The following is a 21,520-nucleotide window of genomic DNA, read 5'->3' on the forward strand; positions in this document are numbered from 1 at the left end:
ACTCCTTGGAAATGTGGATTCTAAAGGACTTATTTTCCACAGCTTAAGCCAAATCACTTCTCTTATTCTGAGATGAGAATATTATGGTCATTTAATTTTTTGAGAATTTCTCACAGTTTTAATCTATTTTTGTAAAATCTTCTATTCAAAGTAATGATATTCCCAATACAAACTGAATAACTCTTCAGGGCATTAGATTATATTTCTTACTTAAAATGGTAAAAATCAGCCTGCAAAAAGGGACATAGTTTTTGTATGTTTTATTTTATAACACCTTGCTCATTGCTTGGCATGGAATAGGCATGCAACAAATACTTAAGCCAATTATGTAGATAAACTGAATTTTCAAGTTTTGTTTTTAAAGAATAATCATAATTTGAATTAAATATACCAACTTTCTGTCTACAATTACATTCTGAAATACACAATGCTAATGTCATTAGAGGTTGTAATAGAATATTTCTTCACAGTGCTTATACGTCAATTGAACATAACATATAAGCCACTGCTATAGGCAGAAGGATCTTAAATGCAAACTCAGATTGCCCCGGAATCTTTGATGTAGAATCCTTGCTTCAGGGTCTTCTTGCAACCATAACGTCCCTTGTCAACCAGACAGCTCTGACTGTTAGTCCTTGAGAGAGTTTCCATTTTTTTCATGACCTAAAAAGAAATAAAGAAAAAAAAAAAAAACAACACTGACATGAGTTATTGGATGTGAAAATTTAAAGTGATGCCAGTAAGAAATAGAAAGTATTTAATATACCTTTCCTTAATATTATTGTTAATAAATGTATGACTCTATATTTTCCCAACATTTCTTGTTTTATAAGGTTCAGTTTACACATCTCTTATTATTATTACTGTAATAGAATTCCTTTCATATACTAAGATTTAAGGTTTTAGGTTCCCTGATAATTTTCCTAACTAAAATGATGGGCACTGGGCTAATACATCTCATTGGTACATGTGAAATCTAACTTGAAAATTCTGTCTAATTCTATAATGCACTAATACTGATTACCTATCAGATTCCCCCATTCATTCAGAAATAAGAGTTTGTTACCACACGTTTTCACTTATAACTGGGAGATAAACAACGGGTACACATGGACATAATGATGGAAATAACAAACACTGGGGACTCCAAAATGGGGGATGGTGAGGGGAGGATGAGAGTTAAAAGTTACCCTCAATATTGACTATGTGGGTGATGGGTACACTAGAAGCCCAAATCTCACATTTACACTCTATATCCATTGAACAAACTTGCACATGTACCCTCTGAATCTAAAAGAAAAATAAACATGAAATTGTGTTTGTGGGTGGGGAGGTGTTATATATCTGCATAATCCTTCCCTACATAATCCTTACATACCCCTTCGTTACATAATCCATAATTTTAGGGAAAGTTGACCCTACTCCCAGTTCTAGGAGAGACCTGTAGATTAGCTTGAAAACTTTTTCTCCCATGAATTGAAGAAGCATGGAATCCCACTGAAGCTGGAAGCATCATCTCACCACAGTGGGAAGCAGTCATGGGGTAGAGCCCTTCCTGGAACCCACAAGAACTAACTGGAGAGGTAGAAAAGCACTCGAGGCAAGCTGAAGTCTCTGGATCAAGTGGCCCTGAAGTTTGCCCTACCTCTTTATTTTCCTTGCTTGAAGAATCAATCCTCTTTCTCAGTTGGACATTCCTGAGTTGAGTTTTCTGTTACTTGCAGCTTTACAGGTGCTAACTGATTCTCTAACTTTTCATTATGTAAATATATTTTCTTTCTTATTTTGTTATTGCCACAAAGGACATAAATCATTTATGGCAAATCCTATGTTTTGTGTTTTTGTGGCAACATAGCTGTGCCCCAAATTCCACTATTTGAATATTTAAACTCCAAATTCATTTTCTCAGTTGAGTTTTCGTTAGTTTTAATATCATAGTCAATATGGAATTACATTTTCAAAAACACCTATTTTAGACCTGACTGCCTCCCAAGTGACTCTGAGCCTGGGGATGTTAAGGTTTCATAAAAGATACAGCCCTGATAGAGAAATACTCTAATAAGAGCAGAAGGTTTAATCCACACCCTGCACACTCTGTGCACAATAAATCCTTTTACTCAAACAAAGAGTATAAGCAAAGTAACATTATTTGAACATTATCCTTAAAAAATTGATATATATATATAATTTCATTAAGGTACATTTTAAAATATACATACGTGCCATTAAACAAAGTGGCATTACAAAGAGCCATCTTTAAATCATTCCATTAATCATATCATAAAAACAATATTTGTATTGATAGGAATCAAGGAAACACTTTTCCAAAGAAACTGAGTGGCTATTACATTTTCTATTTTTAAGTTCCTCAATTGACGAATAATGTAGTTTTTTATATTTTTGCTGATAACTTTGCAAGCAACTTTAAGAAGACAGATGAACGTTACAAATGAAATTAACATATGTCTGGCAGCACCGTAATGCACTTAGTATACTTACCATTTGTTTTGATTATTTGGTTAGCATGTTCTTATTTACCCTTACTGTAAGAAACAGGATATGGTTAATCACAGGACTTTTAGCAACAATAAGAAAACACAACCAAAACCTGCTACCTATTTTTTCTGTATCTGTTAACATTACCTCTAGAACTCTCTTTTTGGTGATGAGGGCTCAATGCTCTTAAAATAGAACAAAGATGAATCACAATGAATAGAATAAATTTACTCCTAGCATTTGCGGTAAAGAAATAAATATAAGACCGACAGGAAAATTTTAGCAAACTGTTTATATATCTATAAACTATTCTGTATTTGTACATATAAAATATCAAGTATTCTGAATAATTTTAAATAGTTTGAAATCAGTCATTCTTTTTCTTGAGATTCATATTCTGGAATGATTACATTAGTTATCAAAGTAGCTAGATAAATAATCCTGAGCAAAAAAAATGTCATGATTCAACATTCTGGGTGTATGTTGCCTATGACTGAGGCATGGTGATTCTCCACTTACCAGAGCAAGAAATTCCCAGGAGCACAAGGAACAGAGATATGGTTCAACAAGAGCAGAAGAGAAAAAACAGGGGACCCATTCAGGCAGAGTTGGCTTAGAGATTGTGCCCAGTAAGTTAAACCCTGTGCACTGGATCCCTTCATTACTCCAGAAAGCACTGCAACCAACGAGTCTAATCATGTAGACAGAGGGCAGTTGCCAGAATGCAGAAAGCAACCTTCTCTAGAGTCGAGCAAAAGAAGCTGGTCATCTGAGAGATGTCCATCCTTTATCTTGGGGATGAAGCTTCTGGATACAATCAAGGGAAGATGACACCATCTCCATCAATAGATGAGGATTCAGGGCAGGCTTTCAAGCTAATAATAACACAGGAACTGAAGTTAGGTAATACAAAGAAAAACAGATGAGCCTAATGTCTCAGGAAATCGACCTAAAAAGTGTAACACTTTCTACCAGGAAATTAACACTGCTACTTATAGCATAATGCTGAATGATTTCTCCAAAAACTACAAATTGAAGAATATTTTAGATAATAACTTGATGAAACTGTATTAATAAAAGCTATGATACAGGCTTAAGGAAGCAGAAGATGTGAATTGTAGTTATCTTCACACATTGTATTGTAGATGTGTAGTTCTTGTAGTTATCTGCATCCGCATATTATAGACTGAACATGGTATACTGAATAGAGCACAAGTCATAGATTGTGCTTTCCAGACTTAGCTTTTGCCAGTAATTGCTTTGCTTTGTGAAAGCTAGAGCCAGTATGAGCCACAATTCCCCCATTTATAAAATGAAAATGAGGAATTCAGTCAGGATGATCTCTAAGATCTCTCAAAAATTCCATGCTTTATACATTGTTGGTAGATTTCCTGAAACAATAGGCATCATCTCTATTTTTAGTTTTCTCACCTATCTTGTAGTCATGTCAATATCCATTATTATATATAAGCTGATTTTCCTAAATCACTTGTCTTTTAAAGATTAGCAGCTCTCTCAATCTTTCCACAGCATCTAAAGGAAGCTGATCATATCAAACAGTGTTGAGTCACTACGGTGATTCTAAACAAGGAGAAACAAAGCATCCAGCAGCGATGTTGGACAAGAAATAGTCTCCAAAAGGATAAAAGTAAGGCTGGCAAAATCATTGTTTTGTACCTGCCTCCAATACATTTGCGAGGGGGTGTTAATGAAAAATGAGAGTGATGTTCCCATCACACATTTTTGGATTACTGTGCAGCAACATCAATTGGAAACCTAATGAAACAGAGACCACCTACAGAGGAGGGATAGTGTGTTCCTCTGTCTTCCTGCATCCAATTTACCAACTGACTCTATGGAACAAGCTGCTGGTTTGTTTGTGGCCTTCATACTGATTGGTCATACATTTAACACTGATAATTGGCAGTGCCAATTTCCACTATCTTTCACAAGTAAAAGAATGTTGTAACGCTTTACAATTGTGTGGTACTTGTAACAGGTAACAGGCACATTTTCTTCTACCCAGGTGATCTTAAAATTCCAGCACTGATATCATCTCATGATGGTGGACTGTTGGAATTAGACTAAGTCCCAGATGAATTGGTCATTCCCCCTATTTCATTGTTTCCATTGACTAACAGAATATGCTATGTATTCATCAAATAGAACTTCTGCCAATCAGGGAAATAGCAATAAGAAACTTGGTAGGTGAATTCCCACAAAACATATCAGGGACTACATAAAGAGCTGATGTTCCAAATGGAAGTGTTCTGTTCTTTGTTTTTGCACCTGTTCAAACTGGCATCTCGTATGAGGCTTGTGACTAGTCAAACATTACTACTTTCTGTCAAGCTGGCTGGGAGAGACAAAAGAAAGAGAATACAGTGTAAAATATTAGTTCATCCTTGTGTGTTATTTTGTGACCGCATTTTCCTTGTCAGCCTCCCTCCCTGTGCTTATCGTCAAATGCAGTTTATTCTTTTTTTTCTCTCTCTCAAATTTGACTTCTAGAAGCCATCTGGCATTCATTCTAATTCCCACATTACAGCTCTCCATAAGTCAGTCTGCTGACTGCCTGTCAGGTTATAGGATTAAGTTTAAGATTTTCCTAATTCGTTGTGAGGTTCTTCATGGATTTGATCTATTACATCTTCCTGAGCTTGTCCAGTTGTAGATTTCTGCATGTGATTTATGTCTAACAGGTGTTAGTTTGCTACAGCTTTCTAAATATTGGCTTCCCAATGCAAGGGAGGCTTGGGAAGACACTAGAACCCAAATTGTATTCCTACACAACTGGAGAATGGCCTCCCTGCTGAAATTCAGCATTGCAGAACTATTTATTAAGCTAAAAAGATTGATGTTTCAATATATGGAAAAGTAAAGAGACTCAAATTCCATCATCAACTCACCAGTTGCACCTATGTATCTGTGGCTCTCAGGATACAGTATATTATTTAACAGGTGGAACAACTAGGTGAGTTTTAAAATACAGATTTACCCCTTGCTATGAATTACTGTGAATTTGAGTGTTGTTTTCTAACGTCTTACTTTAAGCTGAATGCCTTTGTATAATTTTTGTTTTCCTGGTGTAAAGTTAAAATGCCTAATGGAAACCTACTCATTGTTAGGGAGAGAAAAAGGAAGATTTCTTTTAAAGACTGTATCTAGTAAAGCATTTTAAAACTCATTATTATACTTTTGAAAGATGTATATAGCATTGAAGAAAACAGCATAAGGAATAAAGTTTATTTAATAATGAACGTCCACATAAGTCTGACACCATTACAAATGTTTATTTCTTATGCTAAGTACATTTTAATAAAATTTCTAGATTGAGATATGGTGATTTCCATAGTTTTCATGTTGGGCCATTTATCTTATCTTTGTGTGAATGACATAACTCTTATGTTTATTAAACCCATAAAATCTTTAGCCTCATATTGGTCTTTTGTGTGATATATAAAGTGCTCTTTAGTTTTAAGCCACTGTATGCTTCATAGTTATTCCTCACTTTAGCTACAGCAAGAAAATTGTTACATTCATATTATAGATGAATAATCCAAGATACAGGGAGATTAAGGCACTTGCCTGTGGTCACACTGAGAGTTAATCAAAATTAAAATGCACAGCTCTGAGTTCCCAGGCCACTGCTCAGCCCCTGGAGCAATGCCACTTTGCACTATAAATTGTTCCGATAATTTTAAAAATTTATAATGTGCTCATCAATTTGCATATCTAAGTATGAATTACAAACATTAAAATTGGCTACAACTCCTCTTCAACCAATTACTAACAAGAAGCACCTAAAAGGTCAAAATCATGAAATACCAAAGTAAACAGACATGTGTGCACCTTTTGCTAAATACCAGTCACATAATCCAACATGTATTCATTATATTTTTGACACTAGGAAATAGTTTAAACCTTGGTTTATTCATTGTAGTTGACCTTGAATTATTAGAAGAAACTAAAGTGATATTTTAAAAAATTACTTTCATATGATTCACACATGATATGATCTTTAGATAGCAAATATTAAGGGAGTTACATATAGATGTCAGTATTAAGATATAGTGTAATTTGTCAATTGGAAATTGGCACTATTAAAAGAAAAAAGTCGGTAATATGTATTTAAAAAGCTATTCCGTATTATAAAATGTATTAAGCACTGACTACGTTCTGTTTGGGGAATTTCTTGATTTCTAACAGCATTTCTTGTATGATAAGAAGTTTTCTACAGTTTTCTACCTTCAGCTGTTGTTGTTCTCATTCTTTGTCCCATCATGGTTCCATTGTTTGGTTTCTCACAGTCAGCCTTAATGGGGCAATTAACCATACAGCATTGATGAAAATACTAACTCGAGAAAATTGTCAAAAGAACATAGAACATTCAGGATCATTTTTAAAAGGCTAGCGGTCTCACTGAAAACTGTAATTAAAGTATGTGTGATTTTGCTTGTGTGTTTGTTACATAATTCTCCTGGTCTACAGTTAAAGAAAATGTGGGCCCCTACAGTAGACTGCAATGGGAAAGCACTTTTATTCTCTAGTCAGTGATAATAAAGCATAACTCCTTGGGGAGGGACTTTTTCCCTATGGTATTCGCACTACCTTTCTTTTAAATGCTGCTAAGTGTGAAATTAGTGTTGTCCCTGAAAGTGCATAAGATTAATTGTTAGTAATTGAACAGAGTTTGGAGGCTAATTATATAAAAATTGATATTAAGAGAATACTACCAGATTGATTGAGTTTTACAGTTAGCATTTAGTTTTCAAATTACATGAGTTGAAAGCCAGTGGTAAGAAACAATAAAAATCCATTCAGAGCTGCTAAAGCAAATTAAGGTTTACTAGTCTTTGAAAGACAAATGAGTCAAATGCTGTAATATAGGGAAATCAGTAAAAATGGTTCTAAAATTAACTACAGAATTAAAATATCAATACCCCTAAGATTGTATAGGTTGACCACATTTTGTGTAGGTGACCTGACTTTCCCTGTGCACCTGACTAGATAAGGTAGAACAAACCAGGAAACTAGGACCATTCTTTGAAAATATAAGTTATGATGATTTGAAAGAAAGAGGGAAGGAAGGAAGGAAGGAAGGAAGGAAGGAAGGAAGGAGAGAAAGAAAGAAGGAAAGAAAGAAGGAAAACAAAGAAAGAAAGAAAGAAAAAAGAAAGAGGAAGAAAGAAAGGGAATCGGCTTGATATAGTGTGTGTTTGTCTCCTCCAAATGTGTTGAAATGTAATCCCCAGTATTGAAGGTGGGGCCTCATGAGAGGTATCTGAGTCATGGGGAAAGATCCCTCATGAATAACTTGGTGCCATCCTCACAGTAATGAGTGAGTTCTCCCTCTATGTGCTCACGTGAGATCTGGTTGTTTAAAAGACTCTGAGACTTCCCCATTACCTCTCTTGCTCCTGCTCATGCCATGTGTAATGCCCACTCCCCCTTCACCTTCCACCATGATTGTAAGCTTCCTGAGGCATTGCCAGGAATAGATGCCAGCACCATGCTTTTTGTACAGCCTGTAAAACCATGAGCAAAAATAAACTTCTTTTCCTAATAAATTACCCAGCCTCGGATATTTGTTTAGAGCAATGCAAGTAGAATAACACACAGCCTTACTACAAATGGAAACACGTAACTCTATACTAATTAAAACAGTAGAATTCTGGTATAAAAGTAGACAGAGGGGTCAATGGAATGGAAAGATATCCCTAAAATAGAATCTATCATGGGTAGTAAATTAATATATAAAAGGCATTTTCCAACTCAATCAGGAAAAAAGGGCTTACCAATAATTAGTTTCTAGATAATTGGTTGGCAATTTAGGAATAGGATCAATTTTGACTTTTACTTTATACCATATACCAACCACTGTTTTTAAATTTACTTTTGAAAAACTAAAGATACTTCAAATATAGGACCATGGTTGAAAGAATCAGATGGGCTGATTGAATTTGCATTCTCACACAAATTCACTTAGACCATTCCACTTTCCCTTTTTTTTTTTTTTGAGACAGGGTCTCACTCTGTCACCCAGTCTGGAGTGGTGTGCGGTAGTGTGATTATGGCTCACTGCAGCCTTGACGTCCAGGGCTCAAGTGACCTCCCACTTCAGCCTCCCGAGTAGCTGGTACTAAAGGCATGTGCCACCGTACTCCTGTGATTTTTAATTTTTTTAAAAAGGGAGGTCTTATGATGTTGCCCAGACTGGTTTCGAGCTCTTGGGCTGAAGCAATCCTCCTGCCTCAGACTCCCAGAGTGCTGGGATTACAGGCCACTGCGCCTGGCCAACTTTCCAATTTTTATAAATTAAACTTCCACCTAAGATTCCGTTTGAAAAAAAATTTTTCTACTAAAAAGAAAACAAAAAGGCTTGAAAATTTGCCATATACCAAAATACATTTAGACAGATTAAATATTTATTATTAAAAATAAAACACTGAAAATCCAAAGGAACACATAATTTACCAGAAGCAAATATCTGAAATAAGTAGAATTTTCCAAATATACATTCAATAGAAGAAAAATATGTGTAGGAAAGACTGAGAGATGACTACATGAAATTTAAAACTTTCTTTACATCAAAATAAACCAAAGTAAAAAGATGACAAAAATATTTGTATCACATATGAACTTAAATGTGTTAATTCCTTAGTTTTAAAAAGCCAATGAATTAAAACTACAAACATCTTAATTTGAGGGGAAAAAAAAAAGCACATTATGTGGGCAACAATTTTCCAGAAGGAAAATCCAGGTAAATATCATCATAATAAAGAGATAGTGGATGAGAAATTTCAAACAATTTTTGCAAAATAGAGAGTGAGTGAAAGAGTGGTTACTGATGAAAGAGCAAAGGGGGAGCCTGAACCTAGAAAGTACAGAACGGGCTGACTGATCTGCCCTACTGAGCCCCAGAGAGAAGCTGGCCTCCAAAACCCCATGAATGACACATGGGACTCTAAAGACAGGGGTTCATAGACAGAGTGTACATGGAATTCAGTCACTGTTGTTTCTCTCCACCCCCATCTCACCCTCTCCTTCAGACACATACGCATGCAAGCAGAATCCTCAGAAGTCAAGCTTTTATTTCCCAAGTTAAAAAGAAAACAAAATCAGTGTTTCCTTTTCCAAAGAAAATGAACCACTTCTCTGGGAAGAATTCAGGAGTGTGATAAGGCTGTTCCAGAGCAAAGTCTTCTTTTGTTGCTTTAGGGCCTCCCAGCATGATGGCTGGCTTTCACCCTACTCACCCTCCACCCTACTCACCCTACTCACCCTCCACCCTACTCACCCTACTCACCCTAAAGCAAAGCATGCCAGTGGATAAACTGCTCATGTACACAGCACACAGTCACTTATTTTTATTGTCACATTCTGAAACATCGATGGATAAGAAGGAATCACTTGGAATTGAGTGAAGCATGTATTATGAAAGAGAATGATCAAGAAGTACAAGCAGAAAGAAATGACCATCAAAGAAGTATAGGGTTCAAGCTAAAGAAAATAAAGAAAAAAAAATCTCAATAATACCTTACAAATATTTCAGAAAATACTGTAACCATAAGGTATAAACAGAATGCTATTTAAAAAGGAGGGTAATTCAGAGAACAAGAAGAACTCATGAAAATTAAAATCTGATGGCAAAACAAAGAACTATCACTAATAAAAAATATATGGGAAAATGAACAGCATCATGAGTATGCAAATTATCCAAATTAACACAAAAATACTCTGCTCTGTTTCACTATTAAGCATTAACAAGAGCAAAAGAAAATGTTAATAAAAATACTCAGTGTTGGGGAAAATGCAGTCAAACTCTGCTTGTGGTATTATAGATTTGTACAACTCTGGAAATAATTTAGCTATATGTATATAAAAAGAGAAAGACATAAAAACAAACTTTTGGCCTAGTGTAGAACAGTTCTCCAAGTAGCCTTATACCAACCAAGTTCTTCCCCCTTTCTTTCTTGTAGTTCTCAAGAATAACTGTAGAATGATCTGGAAATGCAACATCCTAGGATAGGAAAGGATTCACCAGAATAGCCCAAGCTCTATTGCAGTCCAATCCTGAAGACAGGATGTCCTTCAGTGCTTTAGCCCAGTGTGTCACATGTTCCTGAGGTACAAAACCCAAGGCTAGATGCTTTCTGGAGTCCCTCATCTGTGGCACACGTGGGACATCTGCAGCTGAGACTCCACGCTCCACAGGCAGCTTTCCTGAGCCTTGAGGGAATGACTGGTAATGAACCCAAGGCTTCTGTTGTCCCTTGCTACCTATTTATAACTAATAAACCCACTTCATGTAACTTATGTGTGGAGGTGTTCTGTCTCACTGGACTCAGACTACTTGGTAACTGGTGCACAGTTAATCTACTTCACACCTAGACATTTTTGTTCCCAAGTGAAAGATGTAAGGAAATGGAAACAAAACCTAGAAAGAGCTAGGTATGTAAATATATTATCATAATAGTATTGAAGAATAAAATACTGCTTTTGCAACAGCTGTTCTTGAATGAACCCTCAATAATCATTGCGTGCTTCTGAAATACCCACAAAGGAGCACTGAGGATATTTAAAATATTGGCCTGGGTGCGATGGCTCACGCCTGTAATCCCAGCACTTTGGGAGGCCTAGGCAGGTGGATCACTTGAAGTCAGGAGTTTGAGACCAGCCTGGCCAATGTGGTGAAACCCCATCTCTACTAAAAACATAAAAATTAGCCAGGCGTGGTGCCAGGCATCTGTAATCCCAGCTTCTTGGGAGGCTGAGGCAAGAGAATCACTTGAACCTGGGAGACGGAGGTTGCAGTGAGCTGAGATCGTGCCACTGCACTGCAGCCTGGGCAACAGAAAGAGACTCTGTCTCAAACAAAATAAATAAAAATATAAAATAAAAATCACCCAACACTAGGCTTGCATATCTTGCCTTTGGAAGTAAACCGCTTTGGCTTTTCCTATTCTCAGAATCACTGGTCAATAAAAGTTGTTTCCTAGATGAAATAATGTCTGGGATTTTGAAAGGTTAATAAGAACTATACAGAGTAAGAAAAGTTGGAATAGCATTTCAGGCTGTAGAAAAAGCACGAACAAGTGTGCAGATCATAAAACAGCACAGAGAACATGGAAAACTATAAGCAGCTTAGAGTTCCTAATGTTTAAACCATGAGGCTCGGAGTGGCTGGAGATGAGACCAGGGAAATTGGTAAGGAAGTGCAGATCAAGGAGGGTCTCATGATATACCAGTTAAGAAGTTCTGATTTTAGGTAATGAATGAAGAGCCAGGAAGGCTTAAGCAGAGGCATAACAAAATTAGATTGTGTTTTGGATATAGCATCATTGCTATAGATGTGGCAGGAATAAATAAGAAATATGGGGGTGGGGGTGGGAGTTGAGTTCAGTTTAGGACATGTTACATATGTTGTGATTATAAGACATCTAAAGAAGTATGTTTGATAGGCAGTTGCTTTTATAAATATAAAGGAGAGGGAATAGATTAGGATTGAAGATACATTTATTGAGGCCATTAGCATTATAAGTAAGAATTAAAGTCATGAAAATGATGAGATTGCCACACATTTACACAAAGAATTTATAAAAGAAGAAAATAAATAACTGTGAGTAAAAACTGGAACTTTGTGGGGCATCAGTATGAAAGAGACAGGCAAGAAGAAATAATCCCAAAGAAATGAAAAAGGAAACAACAGAGGTGGGAGAGAATGAAATAACAGTAAAATGTCAACCAAAGGGTAGAGAGTTTCAAGAAAATGTCAATAGTGTTAAATGGCATAGGGGGATTCATTTAGATATGGAACAAACATGACCATTGGACTTGATTATCTGGACATCATTGGTAATTTTTTCCAACACTAGTCCCTGCAGAACCGAATTGCAGGAAGTTTGAGTATTAGAAAGTCATAGAGGAAGCAAGAATTATGTCCTCTTTAAAAGCAGCTTTTGATAAAGCAATACAGGAGAGTGGGAGAAGTAAGTAGGAGAGAGCATAGGATGTGGAATTGGTGGGGGGGGGTGTAATTTAAGACTTGGAGACAGTTGAACATATTTATAGGACAATAAAAACATATAAGAGAAAATAAAGCATGGAAATAACAAAAGAGTACAATTTTGGAGTAAACAGTAAGTATTAAGATCTAAAGAATAAGAAATGTAGGTTTTAAACTGGGGAAGTAGACTTTAACCTTTGACAGGGTTCAGGACACACTATCCCCACATTTGGCACCCTGGCACTTGAGAAAAGAGTAGAAGCAGGAAGGTCTTTCTGACCTTCTCCTGTGGCTCTCCCCTGAAGCAGACTATAAAATAATTCTCTGACCATCCTTTAAAGTAGGTCATAAGACACTCATTCCAGAGGGATCCTCCCTATACCCAGAGGAAAGAATGAAGACACAGAGATACAAAGAAGAATTTGTACAAACAGGCCTTGCTAAGTTCCCCCTGGTTTATTACCATTAGATCATACTTCCTTTTGTCCAATCATAATTCTATACTGTTGTCCACTCTTAATCAAATCTAAACATAAAATAGATAGTGTATTAGGCCATTTTCATGCTCTTAATAAAGACATACCCAAGACTGGATAATTTATAAAAGACAGAGGTTTAATTGACTCACAGTTCAGCATGGCTGGGGTGGCCTAAGAAAACATACAATTATGGCAGAAGGGGATACAAACACGTCTTTCTTCACATGGTGGCACGAAGGAGAAGTGTTGAGGAAAAGGGGGAAAAGCCCCTTATAAAACCGTCAGATCTCGTGAGAACTCACTCACTATAATGAGAACAGCAGCATGGGGGTAACTACTCCCATCATTCAATTATGTCCCATTGGGTCCCTCCCACTACACATGGGGATTATGTGAACTACAATTCAAGATGAGATTTGGGTGGGGACACAGCCAAACTATATCGCATTGTTTTTTCTGTTTCTTTAGGTCTTTATTTCCAAAAGCTTGTGAGTTGCATAAAATTTATATTAAATACATTTGGAAGCTTTTTGCTTCTCAGTCTGTCTTTTATTATAGATGCCTGAACCATGACTCTTGTGATGGGTGAGAAAAATATGTTACTTTCCCCCCCTACACCCCTGAGACTTGAGAAAAGCAACTAAGAATGAATGGCAGGTATAGATCAACTAGTGGTCATGAGGGCAGGGGATGGCCAATGAATTGGTTGGGATCTCAAACCTCATAGCTTTATATTTGCTGCAAAATAGAAGGCAAGTTCATTTGGGTAAGAAAATTAAAGAAAATGGTAAGATGTTGAAGAGTCATGGAATCCAAATGGGAAATGGAGCTGGTAGGGTGCAATTTAAGTATTGTGAGATGGCATTGAGGTCCCAAGCCTCAATGGAACCTCTAAAATCTGAGAGCATTTTAAAAAAATACTACAATTGGTCCTCTGTATCTGTGGGTTCCACATCTGCGGATTCAACCGTGATTAGAAATATTTGGCAAAATAATAATAATGATACAACAATAAAAAATAACACAAATTTCCAAAAAGTGTAACAACTATTTATAGAACATTCACATTGTATTAGGTATTTTAAATAATTTAGAGATGATTTAAAGTATATGGGATGGTGTGTATTGGTCATCTGCAAATGCTATGCCATTGTATATAAGGAACTTGAGCCTCTGAGGATTTTTATGTAGGGGTTCCTGGAACCAATCCCCCAAGGATACCAAGGGTGAACTATAGTGTGCATATGCCATATATTATGCTAACCTCTTTGTATGGTCTGGGGAAGCACTGTCATAATCAAACAAACATTTTACTATTTCTGCAAATAAATTTATGGGTCAAGTTTTACCCCCAAATAAATTTGCACCAAACAAAAAGGCTTCTGGTTTTTAGAGTTTTTTAGATTTTATAATTGCAGGTAAGAGACTATCATTCTGCAAAGAGCAAGATAGCCACAAGTTGATAGGGGAGCATCTAGAAGCCAAAAGAGGAAGGAATTAGGAAAAGGTTCCCAACTATGGTGAATTTTGAGCTAAGTTTTGAAGGATAGTGAGTAATTAGCCAGGTGAATGAGGAGATAATAGTGTTCAAAACAAGAAATCTACCTTTCATCTTCTGGAATTAGTCATACATTTCATGGGTTAATCTTAATTTAGGTCTTCCCTGGGTTTCCTTAGAAATCATTTTATTTATTTATTTAGAGACAAAGTCTCACTCTATCTCTCAGGCTGGAGTGCAGTGGCAAAACCACGGTTCACTGCAGCCTCCATCTCCCAGGCTCAAGTGATCCTCCCACTTCAGCCTCCAGAGTAGCTGGAACTAAAGATGCACATGGAGTCAGGGTCCCACTGTGTTTGTTGCCCAGGCTGGTTTCAAGCTCCTGGGCTCAATCAGTCCTCCTACCTCAACCTCCCAAATTGTTGGGATTACAGTGTCAGCCACTGTGCTCTGACTAGAAAGCATTTAACAAGAGCTTCTACAATGGATCAATTTACACCTGATGTTTTGGTATTAATATCGAGTAAAGCCAATGACTTCTGGACTCCTGATAAAAGCTATTTGAATATTAAAAGGAGTCCTCTATTTAGCAGTAAAATTCCGAGTGAGAAATAGCAACAATAAACACATCTAGATCACATACAGGTATGGATTAATTAAAGTATTATTAACTCAAATAGTCGAGTACCTCATTACTAGAATTTAACTGAATCAAAGGATGCTTATATTACAAGAAAACTTTTTACCCTGGAAGAAATAACTTTTTAAGGGGAAAAATGCTTATCTATCATTTTGTACACTAGCATTAGCATTTGCTAGTTCAAATCTAATAAAGCCCTCTCCATGAATGCACCATTAATAAAATCTGCAAAATGGCTTCTCTCAACATTTTCTTTTTGATTTTTCATGATTTAATTAGAAACATCTTTTAAAAGGCTGGTTTTACTATGGTAGTATCACATCTGCATTTTCAGCAGTATGCTGTTTAATCACAACGGGTTATAAAGTGAAACTCCCAGTACTTATTGTATTATCTAGTAGAACCCACACATTTTGTATTTTTAGTGCCCCTGAGTCATCATCTTACATTTGTTCATCAACATTTTAACTGCCCCTCTTAAAAAAAATGTAATTTGATAGTTAATTTTCTAAACTTGTCATCCTTTTATTTTTTTCAAAGTAACGACATTTCATATGCCTTTGATATGCTTCATCCTGCACCTGAACCCTTTTCTCTAACAAGTCAAAATTTATTTCTCTTTTTCTACCTTATATTAACTTTTGCAATTTTTGTTTAGAGATTTCAAACTAAATTCTTCTAAGATTTTATGATCCTCAGTAAAAATGACTTAGCTATTTTATGCCACATCACTGGATAGTTTTAGAATATATGTAAATGCTATGGTGGTAATGTTGAAATTTGTAGTGTAAGATTAGTCTAGGAAAAAATGAAATATATATTATACATACATATAAATTTAAATATATTATACACATATAAAGTAGGTGTTGGGTTTTTTGGCAGCAAATTTTTTTTCTTTCAAGTTATTAACAAAGGACAGATTCCTTTTTCTAATAGAGACAAATTCTCCATTAAAAATACTGTCTTAAACTGACAAATAATAATTCTATATATTCTTAGGGTGCATAGTGATGTTTCGATACATATAATGTACAGTGATCAGATCTGGGTAGCTGGCATATCCATCATCTCAAACATTTATCATTTCTTTGTGTTAGAAGATGGATTTTTTTAATACCCAAAGGATGGTGAAAAGTTTTTGTGGGTTTAAGTGCTAGCTTGAGAGTTTTTTGTTCACTGTTCCTTGTCTGGAACAGAATCAAACAGGTGTAAATTGGATCAAAAACCTGTTGAAGAACTAGGGCTGTTTCCCTCTCCTACCCTCCGTACCTTCCTTCCATCATTCCTTCTTTTCTTCCTTCCTTCCTTCCCTTCCTTCCTTCCTTTTCCCTTCCTTCCTTATTTCCTTCTTTTCTTCCTTCCTTCATCCTTGCCTCCCTGTTTTCTTTCTGTCTTCTCTTAAATTGCAAAGAAAAAGCAAGAGCCAATTATTCAGATAAACATGTATTGTTAATTATTGTAAGCCCCCTTGAAAGCAGGAGCTGATTCTTAGCATCCTCCACCACTCCTAGCACAGTACCTTTATCACTGTCTACATTACATGGAGTAATAGCTTAGAGCATGGGTTCAAGAGTCCAGCTGCCTTGGTTTCAGCTCTAGTCCTGTCTTACTACATGTGTGGCTGTGGGCAAGTAACTGGACCTTCCTTTATTCTGAAAAATCTAATAATAATAGGATTCCACTTATACAGTTGTATTAATTAAATATGACATTTAAAGTACTTAGAACTCCTGACACATAATAAGAATTTAATAATTGTTAGTTACTGATATTGTTTTTCTGTTTCATTTTGCTGGCAAGATACATACATTCTTTTTCCTTTTTTGTGTGTCTTTTTAATTTACTCGACCAGCACTTCTTTATTTATTCATTGATTTATTCTTTTATTCAACACATATTATTTGAGCACTTGCCATGTTTCAGAAACAGTACTAGATTCTGGAGACTTAAAAGTAAACAAGAAACACATGGCCCTCTATTAATATGAGAGCTAAGAAGGGCTACCCAACTAAACAATAAAATACAATGCAGTGTTCCTAAGTGTTGTAACTAGAGTGGTGGGGGGTGCTACAGAGTTGGAGGGTACACACCCAACCCAGGTTGAGAAATGTACCTGGTGGGGACCCCCACCAGGTGACAGTAATATCATCTTGTTGGAGAATACTCTGCCTTGCCACTCTCTGTTTGACTCTCTAACTCCGAAAACATGTCCCTCCCTCATCTTAGCAGGCCTCTGAGGATTCACAAATTGGGTTATTTGACCCCCCCAAAAAGGATGGGGCCTCAAGAATCCATATACTTAGAAAGCACTTCAGTTGATCTTGAAGTAAGAGTCTGAACATTGAGCAATAACTGTTAGGCAAAATGGACAAGAGTAGCAAGATAAGAAATATTGGAATAAAATCTCAGTGCTGCTTCAGCATATCCAAATTATAAACAAATTGGTACAACATCCCAATATTGCATTAAAGAAAAGACCTTTCAGGTATGATGCATTTCAGAGAGATATTAATCCTAGACAGGACAATTAATGTCATCACCTTATATTCAGCGGTACATCTAAACCATGCTGGAAAGACCCAACTATTCGATTTTAAAAGACTTCCAAAGAAAGGGATTTTATGGCATTTCTTGTTGACACTTTCTAATAATTTTAATGTTAATTCTTATCACATTCTTGGACAAGATTAGGAACTTTGTCTCTTTTGCTCCTGTATTTCATTTTCTGCAGATTTTTCACCCTTGCAACCCCCTCTAATTCTCTCTCAACTTCTTAGTTCCTCTCTGTTATTCTACCTTGTTCTCAAACTCTTTGTCTAGAAAATATGTGGAGCTCATACTCATTAAAATCATGCAACTAGCCAGGTATGGTGGCTCATGCCTGTAATTCCAGCAGTTTGGGAGGCCGAGTTGGGCGGATCATTTGAGGTCAGAAGTTCAAGACCAGCCTGGCGAACATGACAAAACCCTGCCACTACTAGTAATACAAAAATTAGGCATGGTGGCACGCACTTGTAACCCCAGCTACTCGGGAGGCTGAGGCAGGAGAATCGCTTGAACCCATGAGGTGGAGGTTGCAGTGAGCTGAGATTGCACCACTGCACTCCAGCCTGGGCAACAGAGTAAGAGTCCGTCTCGAAATAAATAAGTAAATAAAGTAAAATAAAATAAAATAAAATAAAATCATGCAACAATTATAAGCTTCAAAGCATCATGTCTCTCCAGGAACATTTGTACTTTAAGGTGAGAAAGGCTTTTTAAACAATACAAATATATTTTGGAATTTTAGACAGAAGACAACTAATGAGGTAGAGCTGAGTTTTCTAGCTGTCCCTTAACAACCATCCTGGTTGGCTACGATCGGCAACTAATGCTTTATTTGTGGGTATTTAATTACTAGGATAATTCCTTTTATACTCCCTACTAGTTCTAGTTTGAGTGTATAGCTCATGTGCTGAGAACTACGTACTTCGATTGTTTCTGATTTATGGGGAAGCAAAATGAAATTGTCCACAATAGTTTTAAAAGCCAATTTTAACTTTTTATCTATGGCAGAATAATAATAATAATTGTCACCACCACTTAAATAGTGCCTTTCATCCTTAGACCTCAAGACGCTTCAGCGTTGTTCCTTTACATTATTTGAGTGAATATGTTTTGGAAGAGGGGACAAACTGAACAACACACAATACATCGTTAGCTATGCTAATTTTATTCCCTCCCCTCCCCTCCCCTCTCCTTTGCTTCCCTTTCCTTTCAGAATGAGTCCTGCTCTGTCACCCAGGCTGGAGTGCAGTGACACGATCTCGGCTCACTGCAATCTCCACCTCCTGGGTTCAAGCGATTCTCCTGCTTCAGCCTCTCTAGTAGCTGGGATTACAGGCACCCACTACCGCACCCAGCCTTGTTTTCTTTAACTAATGCAAAATAAATAGCCCTACTAAAAAGCCAGATAATATCTTGAAGATAAACTCTTTGGAAAGTAGGTTATTCTAAACAGAGGTGTTCAATGTAAGTTTGAAAATTTTTATTCACATATACACAAATCCCGAACTTGATTAACCAATACTGAATTTTTGGCTTCCATTTTATCATATAAAGAAACAAGCAACTTGCTTGTACACAGAAAAACGGCTTTAATGAATAGTAAAACTACAGCTTTTTAAGGCTTTACTGCCTTCTAAATTTTATGAGTAAATTTTGTGGAAAACTCTGTAAATACAGCATAATTATTTTGAAAATAGGAGCCTTTGTTATTAGTCATCTAACTGTCATGGTATATGAAGCCCCCTGCTGAATAAACAACAGACTGAAAAAAGTTACCTGTAGAGAGTTTTTGCTACTGAAAGAATAAAAACTAAAGCAATGGGGCGAACTTTTTCTTGTTCATAGACACAAATACTGAATGCTAAACCTGGCTGAGAAAAAAATCACTTTAGCCTGATAACCGGATTACTTAGAACAAAAATAGAGAAAATTAAGAACTGAAAGGCAGAAAATTAAGGTGGAATGCAATTTAAAGAGTAAGTAGATGATGTAGGCTCTCATTTTCTTCTCCCCCTGTGTCCAGCTAATTAAAATTACCATCAAAATGAAAGAGTCTAAACTTGTAAATATCTTTAGCTAATGATTTTGTCTTTTTAATCATCTTCACATTCAAAGTCTTCTTTTATTCATTTAGGGCTTTACAATAAAATGAAATTGTTTTTCCCCTGTAAAAATCCTTCTTTTAGTTTGCCTTGTCTGCTTCACTTTATATTATATACACTCTAGTTCTTATTTCTCTTTCTCTACATTTTTTTTTTCAACTTTTACTTTGAACATACTTTACAGAAGGCAAAATCTATATTAGTATAGAGTTTGTATTTTATTTTAAAATTTAAGTGCTGATCCAAATACAATGCTTCTAGGCTCTGTCACACACAAAAATACTTATTATAATGTATACCTTATAAAATTAAACTTTCAAAAATTAAGTAGATTCAATTTTCTTACTATAAATATTTCTTTATTGCATTAAACACTAGGAAAAGTCTTTATATTCCAAAGCAAAATCACAGCTAAAGAGCCTGCTGATCCATGGAAATTTTGCTTTATATCTATGTTTACAAATGTATATGCTTCAAGCTGTCCTGGAATTACTGTGTTTGGGGATCCAAAAAATTAAAGGCACCTAAGAAACATGAAGTCCACCATGGTGGGATCCTTCAAGTAACCAGGTCCAGTACACATTAATTGGTCACTGCCATCCACACCCTTTATTAGATGACTTGTGTCCAAACCTGGAGGTCAGATCTGGGCTTTGCATAGCATCCTGTGTCTCTCTTGATCAGTTTCTGCCCTAGCTGCTTCGGGGTGGGGGGGTTACTTTATTTTCCTCCGTGTTAGTGCTAAAATATCATTTAAACCCTGGCTGCTAAAAGTGTGTTCTTGGGGCAGAAACAGTCACATCCCCTGGGAGCTTTTTGAAAACATAGGATCCCAGGCATCTCATCAGATGTATTGAATCAGAATCATGTGCACATTAAAAGTTGAATCCCCAGTTAATGTGCATGTTGAAAGTTGAGAGTACTGTTTGATGAAGTCACCTCTAAGCACTCTAGATATATTTCTGCTTCTTTTTTTTTTTTTGCCTTTATACTTCTCCAACCTCCACCCATGAATAGACAGCATATAATGTCTAAGGTAGAAATGAGAGGATTGGCTTTCATACCTTATCAGCACAGTATTTGGCCTATTGTTACCAGGTGGTCCTTGCTCCCAGAGCTCCCAAGATGGTGGTGGGCCACTTCCAAAATGGCGGCAGGCTGCTTCCAAGATGGTGGCAAGCCTCGTGTTCTCTGACCTGGGGTTCTTGGCCTCACGGATTCCAAGGAATGGAATCTTGGGCCATGCAGTGAGTGTTATAGCTCTATTAGAAGCCATGGGTCATGGAAGAGAACCGTGGAACCCAGTGACTAGTGTTCAGCTTGATTAGGATGAACCCGGACACTTAGCCGTGCAGGAACAGTGGCAAGCCTTTAGCCCGACTGGGAGCTGTAATGGGCGCCTCGCTGGATCAGGAGCACAGCAGACACCTTGCTGGATCTGGACGGATGGAAGTCAGCAGCAGGTCTGCGACAGCGGCAAACAGCAGTGGTGGACGGCGGCGAGAGAAAGCTCAGCTCGAACCATGACAAATGTGGACCAAAAGAGAGTGCAGCTGCAAGATTTAATAGAGTGAAGACAGAGCTCCCATACAAAGGGAGGGGACCCAAAGAGCGTAGCTGTTGCTGGCTCAGATGCCTGGGTTTATATGCTGATCATTGTCCCTCCTGCTGTGCTCTCAGGCAATAGATGATTGGCTATTTCTTTACCTCCTGTTTTTGCCTAATTAGCATTTTAGTGAGCTCTCT

At 36.7% G+C, this 21,520-nt stretch overlaps 1 long non-coding RNA gene across 1 annotated transcript; it reads right to left on the minus strand.

Moving 5' to 3' along the window:
* Positions 1–252: 252 nt before the first annotated feature.
* Positions 253–21,207, minus strand: LOC107971642 (uncharacterized). Its single transcript, XR_001714552.2, has 4 exons — positions 20,839–21,207; positions 3,016–3,371; positions 2,500–2,543; positions 253–663 (listed from the first exon to the last, which is right to left on the minus strand). It is a non-coding gene; the product is annotated as an uncharacterized LOC107971642 (long non-coding RNA).
* Between the last annotated feature and the right edge of the window lie 313 nt (positions 21,208–21,520).

Source organism: Pan troglodytes, chromosome 12, assembly GCF_028858775.2.
Source record: "Pan troglodytes isolate AG18354 chromosome 12, NHGRI_mPanTro3-v2.0_pri, whole genome shotgun sequence".
Classification (NCBI taxonomy): Eukaryota; Metazoa; Chordata; class Mammalia; order Primates; family Hominidae; genus Pan; species Pan troglodytes.